General features: G+C 46.3%; 2 non-coding genes across 2 annotated transcripts; one reads left to right on the top strand and one right to left on the bottom strand.

Moving 5' to 3' along the window:
• The first annotated feature begins 1,364 nt into the window (after positions 1 to 1,364).
• trnap-ugg (transfer RNA proline (anticodon UGG)) lies at positions 1,365 to 1,437 on the top strand. Its single transcript has one exon. It is a non-coding gene; the product is annotated as a tRNA-Pro (tRNA).
• A 4,937-nt stretch (positions 1,438 to 6,374) lies between these two features.
• Positions 6,375 to 6,470, bottom strand: trnaf-gaa (transfer RNA phenylalanine (anticodon GAA)). Its single transcript has 2 exons — positions 6,433 to 6,470; positions 6,375 to 6,410 (listed from the first exon to the last, which is right to left on the bottom strand). It is a non-coding gene; the product is annotated as a tRNA-Phe (tRNA).
• Positions 6,471 to 6,855: the final 385 nt, after the last annotated feature.

The following is a 6,855-nucleotide window of genomic DNA, read 5'->3' as shown; positions in this document are numbered from 1 at the left end:
GAGCAGGGACAGAGAAGGCTGTTGTAACCCGCAGTGGAACAAGGCCGAAATTTTGACGGACCAGAATTATTTCACTTTCATTATAATCCTACAATTGCTGGGACCTCGAGCCACAATGATGCATTCACGGCGTGCGCCATTGTCGATAGGTGAATGTTGCAGCAAGTGAGATACGGGATGGGGTGAATTGCCCATAATTTCTGGAACATTTGCGCCGCTCGTCCGGAAAACTCGATGAAACGATAAAAGTTGTTTTCGTCGCTCAGCCCACCGTTGCCGTCAACCGTGATGCCGAATTCGCTGTATTTACGTCATTAATCGCGCCGCAATCACTTGCAATTGGACAATAACGGCAAATGAAGTATGAGGCAGCAAGAAATGACTGAGAAAAGTCACAAACTTCAGCCTCTCAGCTTTATCTCCTGCCTTCTCACTCTCTTTCTCTCAGGTGCAACATTTTGTTTCTTTTCAATCGTTTTTGTTTCACTCTCCTGCTTTCCTTCCTTCTTTCCATCACCGCCTTCTTTCTTGGGAAAAAGGCGCTTCTGCCATCCACAACTCTGAGAGAAGCGATTTGGTGATTATTGACTCAGATCAAAAGCAGAGTGAGGTTTAGCAAGTATTCGAAACGCGGATTTCTCAACTATCAATCAATGAAAGGCCCAAAACGAGATTTACACCCCTCGACCAACGAATCTCTGGCAATTGAAACACACAGCCACTGAAAAATTTCGCCACCACCCACAGCCGATGAGCCATCCTTTCAGACGGTTCCTGCCCATCCAGTCTCGCTTTCTATTCCGATGTTCAGCACCATCGAGTTGTACACTAATTATTTCAAGTAAACAATATCAGCCTCTCTTCACCAAATTTTGAATGTACAACTTGTCTCATCAAGTAAGATTTTCTAAAATCGATATGCTCTGAAGCCACATTGCCGTTTGTGTGAGAATAGGTACACCAGGTAGACCAGCGCTGGTACATATTGCCTAATCTAAAACACACACACTTTAAACTATTGTGCAGTAGTTGTGGGAGGTCACCCACAGGAGGAGGTCAGGACCTGGTGCATCACAGACATTACTCACCAACATTTCGTGGGAAGAGATGAGAAATGTAATAGGATCAGACCAGATAGTGTGGAGTGAGTGTGGGAATACAACATGATGAATAGGGCTAGATATATGATGTACTGACAGGGGATAAGGAAGAGAAGGTCATTACTGATATCCATGGTTTCTCATGCAGAGACCGATGAACAAAAGATCGATGTTATTGCGCAGACGCATTGAAGGAAGAGACTCAACAAAGTCTCTTGGCACAGGTATCAATGCCATAACGTTGGGAAAGAGTCGCGCAAATATGGCGCCGTGGCTCAGTGGTTAAAGCACCTGTCTTGGAAACAGGGGATCCTGGGTTCAAATCCCAGCGGTACCTTTAGCTTATGTTGTTTGTCTCCATGTTTTGTTGCTCCCATTTTTCCACCCGTTTCCTCCTCCACATTTGTTACTTGCAGAACCCCTTGGTTCACTTCCCAGCCTCTCTGTGTTGACTGCCGAGTTAAATTCGTTCCGGAGATTCCCATCCACGGGTTTACAATTGCAACGAATCATCTCCGTGAGGTTAAAGTGCCCCCTGCTCCTTTATATTTCCATTAAATATAAAAATTCAGCTGTTCGCTGATATTCTGTATTTTCCCCAATCAATTAGACAGGAGGGAACGAATCTTTCTGTGAGGACGTTGGACAAACTGATTCTAGGGTAGAGCTAAACATTCATGGTGGAGATTAAACACAGACCAATACCGCGGGAGCGCTTCTGGCCAGATCCCTTTTCATTTGCTTTTCCCGTTAATCTTTCATTCGCTGTAAACCCCAGAGGCAGCAAGGAAGGACAGAGAGATCTATCTCCGATCCGTCCTCTCTACTCGACCTTTAGCCCATTACAGCAGGTGTAAAATTCCAATTGTCCCTCTCCATTTGAACAAAATATGAACAATCCTGGGACACAGACTTAAAACACCGGTGTCGGATTGATAGTAATATCATTCAAGCCCATTTTCATTCTCCAAAACTGACGGAGGGCCGCAACAAAAGCTCAATACAATTACGACACGGATGGGATTCGGACCCACACGTAAAGAGCAGAATGGATTATTCGACCATTTCTGAATCCAAACAGTAGAAATAAAATCACTTTTACACTATGTCCTGCCCGAGCACCGTGACCGAGAATGTTGAATGTGTCGGGTCAACTTCTGTCAGGAAAGGTATTTACGGATTTCCGTTCAAAGAGGTCAGTCACTGCAAGAACGATCGGGGATCAAACAGCAACGGCACACGTTGGAAGGATTGTAAAAACGACGGCGGTCGGACTCGAACCTGCAATCTTCTGATAACACTCCGATTAATACCGAAGTCAGACGCGTTATCCATTAGGCCACGCGGCCGCTGCCGCAACGTTTCAGCAAAAGATCTTAAACCCGGGGCAGGGTGGTTAAGACTCTGTTTGCATCTTTCACTTCCTTTCACTTTATTGATGTTGTTCATTTATTGTTTTCTTTCTTGTAGCAAGTTGGCTCTACTGTTTCCGACTGATCAGGAAACTGACAACCGAACTCCCGCTGGGTCTCCGAGAAACCTACAATCAGAATAAACAATGTTCAAATCTTTGATCAAAATGTTTAGCCTCCAAAGCGAATCTCTTTGCCACCCGGTCTGCAAAATAGAGAGAGTGGACATAAAATGGATATCAAATCAGTAAACTAAAAATGTACACGGAGAAAGACACAGAGCGGAGATTGTGAACAGAATTTACTGTCCAAGCCAGACGGGCCGAGTGGCCTCATCCTTTCCTGTAAAATGCGAACAATTCCCAATTCTGCTGGGTGAGATAATTAGTTTCTGATTTTCTTTTTTTGGTAAATATAAACGCGGACGGGGTCCCGCACCACGGGGTAAACGGGTCAGATCCAGACCTGGCGCTGAGTGTAAATGTTAATATTGAGCACGGTATTCTATCCGTGTAACAAAAAATCGCGGGTTTCTTGCTCTGTATTCGACACATCCCCTTGCTGTGTGTTTAATCAGGGCAGGGAATGTTTTGCTGTTTCAGTGATATTCATTTTTCAGGAAAACAGCAAACTCGTCTCGAAGCATGAGATTTCCAGTTTCTATTTCGCTAAATGGAGTTGAGGTGCAGATCAGCGATGAGCTGCTGTGACTCCGCCGCGTCGGTTCAACCGGAATTGGACGTTTCAGTGAAGTGAAGTGAACCGTCTCAATCCGGTTTATTTCTTTAGTTGTAACATTGGTTATTTTGAGTGACAGATTTATCGAACATTCATTGAGAGTTCAGTTGTTAGTTTTCTGATCAGTTTGAATCTGAAGAAGTTAAAAATAAGGAAGGAAAATATTACGAAGGTCAAAACTCGAACTGATCCAATCACCTGGTCTGCGTCTTTAAAGGTGATTCGTTCTCCCCGGAGCCCTGTTCAATATATTAAAATGCAATCTTTCTTCCTGTGGCCCCAAGTTCCAGGTACCATATCGGATCCAGTCGACTGGCGCACGAAGGAAATGTTTGGGGGGAAAATTGGATAAGGGCGGTTTTTGGCCGTGGGTAGCGTGATGCGCTGTTTCTCCTTGCCCAATGACCCTTGCGCTGGCTGGACGCAAGATTCGCTGGACGGAAGACTCACCTGCAATCAGCGTTCCATTCTCGGCCTTGCACTTGGAATCAATGCAACACGCGCTTTCCACCACCAGAGGGAGGACAATCGCTTAAAGGGAGGTTGTTTCTTCGAGATCTCTCAAAGACAGCTGGGACCTCTTATTTGCCGAAAATAACAGTCTACTGTCTGCACGGAATCTGAACTGAGATGAGACATCGCACACGTAAAGCACAGATGCAGGTTCCATCCCTATGTTTACACATGATGAGTTATCTTTAAACACTGAACAAAGGTTGAACACAACTAAATCTCACATCCTTCAATCTGCATGCCAGATCTCACCAATCTGCCGATCTGAGTTGGTACCAGGCGTGGAGAGTGCATGCACCAAGGTTCCCTGCTGGTGCTGAGAGACCTTGGTGCAAGAGGTGGACAGAAGGAGGGACATTCTATATCCCCGAGGTTTGGAGGGGGTCGGGGGGCAAGAGGCGTCCAGACATATATCCAAAAGACAGCGGGAGGCAGCGGGGGACGAAGTCAATGCCAGTCCCACAGCATCATAGACTTGGATACATTGCAGGAAGAAGTTAAATGCTTTGATATGAGTCGTCAAGGTGAGTGAGGTCAACTCTCAAGTGGCATCTCCAACGAGCTGAACCACGCAATACACCCACCATCCCCCACATACCAACAAACTCTTTCCATCAGTATTCAACTCTTGTAACCAGAGGCTTCATCTCACCCTTACACGTAACCACTGTTGCAAGCCGCCCACCCACAACTCACAGGCCACACACACTGGCAGCTATTTTGCCATGACAGGAACATCACCCAGACATACGTCCCGTTTTTTGGCAGAAGAAGGTGGCGCATATCAGGAGGCAGCAAGTGGCAGTGGCATTTAGCCCGTCGAGCCTGTTCCACCATTCAATGAGATCATGGTTGACCTGTGACCTAATTCCATGCACCCGGCTTAGCCCGATATCCCATAATTCCCTTGGTTCACAGAAATCGATCAATCTCAGATTTAACATTCACAAGTGCGCTACCATCAACTATTATCTGCAGAAGAGCGTTTCAAACGTCTCCCACTCTTTGCGCAGAGAAGCCGAGGTTAAGTTAACGCAACACAACTGGAGAAAAGAAAATGTCTCAAGATGTTGTGCAGATTGAAGCTGAATATGAATTTATCGCAATTCACGCGGTGTCATGAATGCAGAATGAAAATGCTCCTGCATTGGGCGGTCATCGAGCCCCCGCTTCCTGTGTGGCAGGCAAGAATTCGACCAATAAAACACCAACGCCCAAGCGGGCAGGTGCCGCCATGTGTCCACTTGGGAACCGACCTGAAAGAACAGACAATCTTACAAACCGAAAATGAGAGTGTTTGATGAGATTATTACTCTGACGTGATTCCAGTAGCAAAATCGGTTAACGCGGGTATTGATATAACAGTATCAGGGCTCGAGAAATGCCGCGGTTGTGAGTTCGTGCCTCACCTTGAATGTTTGAGTCTTTTGCTTCTGAACATTTCCACCGGATCTGAAGGTACCGCTGGTGTGTTCCATGAAGCATCTCCTTCTTCGTGTTCTCATGTGAGGACTTGGGGTCCTCTGGCCGGCCTTATTTCAATAGCAGGTGTGAGTTTATTTGTTAATAGGCGGGAGAGGGGCGATTGGCGACAGCATGAAATGTGAAAGGAGGCGGCACGACGTCTTTAAACCGAAAGAACCGAAATCACAATTCTTCTTTTGGTGAAATAGACATTCTTCTGTTTTTAGTGTCGTGCATGAAAAAGCGGATCGGGCGGGAAGGTGGATTCGAGGTCGAAGATCAGCCCTGATCTTATTGAATGGCGGAGCAGGCTCGAGGGGCCGTAAGTCCGACTCCTGCAACTATTTCTCATGTTCTTATGTAACAGCTGACCCGCTCCTGGTGGCTTGGCTGTTTGTTTTGCAATATCCTGCCCCGCCTTTCCGCTTGATCCAGTTTGTTGCTCCCACTTTCACGTTCAACTTGTTTCTCGTCCCTGGTCATGTAAAAAAATTGCAGATTGCAGAAGGTTCAAAGCCTGAAGGAAGATCAACGGTGGAAGGAATGAAAGCAGCGATTTTGCTTTGCCACCAATGACGAAACGCTCAATTTTCCTTTATTTTTCGTTGTTCTCTCTTGGAGTCAACTTTGGCGAAAGTGAAACGAACTTCAGTGACTGTGAAATGACCAGGGGTTCTTGCAGCACAAGATGAAATTGGCGACATCGGCATCTGAGAGGCTGAAATGGTTCACATTGTTCCCGAGTTTCGGTAAGAGACAGCACGGATTGATTTGTAGCGCTGAATGTCTCTGCATTCGACCGCCCACGGAGATGATGCTGGAAGTGTCTGCAAGGAGAGGGTGGGGGATAAAAAGTATTTAATTTATTCGAGCAAATAAATCCGAATTTTCCTGCACGACACTTCAAACACGAAAAGAAGAATTGTGTGTTCGGTTCTTTCGATTGAAAGATCTCGTGCCGCCTCCTTTCCCATTTCATGCTGTCGCCAATCGCCCCCTCTCTTGCCTATTAATAAATAAACTCACACCTCGTATTGCGATGCGGCCGGCCAGAGGACCCCAAGTGCCCACATGAAAACACGAAGAAGGAGATGCTTCATGAAACATATCAGCTCCGGTGGAAATGTTCAGAAGCAAAAGGTAAATCTGCTCCAGGTGAGGTTCGAACTCACAACCTCGGCATTTGCTCCAATCTGATACTGTTTTTTCAGTACCGCGTGCTAACCGATTGCGCCACGAGAGCCGCCCACGATTAGTGTGCCCAGCAAACAGTGTCATTTGCGGCCTGTGAGACTGTCTGTTCTTTCAGACAAGTTTCCAAGCAGACAACTGCCGTTCGGACATTGGTGTTTTCGTTGTCGAATTTTTGCCTGCCGCACAGGAAGCTGGGGTTTGATTACCGCCCAATGCAGGAGCATTTTCATCTGCGTTAATGACATCGCGTGAATTGGGATATTTTCTTTTCTCCACGTGCGTAGCGTTGACGAAACCTCGGCATTCTGTCCTCTGAAACAGGATCAGGAATTAAGTCAATTTTCACTGTCAGTTGGGGTACAGCCGTAATTAACTGGGATTTGAACCCGGGACCGCTCACATACACAACCAGTTAAACCGCCCGAAGCCAACAT

Source organism: Heptranchias perlo, unplaced genomic scaffold, assembly GCF_035084215.1.
Source record: "Heptranchias perlo isolate sHepPer1 unplaced genomic scaffold, sHepPer1.hap1 HAP1_SCAFFOLD_54, whole genome shotgun sequence".
NCBI classification, from domain to species: domain Eukaryota; kingdom Metazoa; phylum Chordata; class Chondrichthyes; order Hexanchiformes; family Hexanchidae; genus Heptranchias; species Heptranchias perlo.
This window is presented reverse-complemented; position numbering and strand designations above follow the sequence as displayed.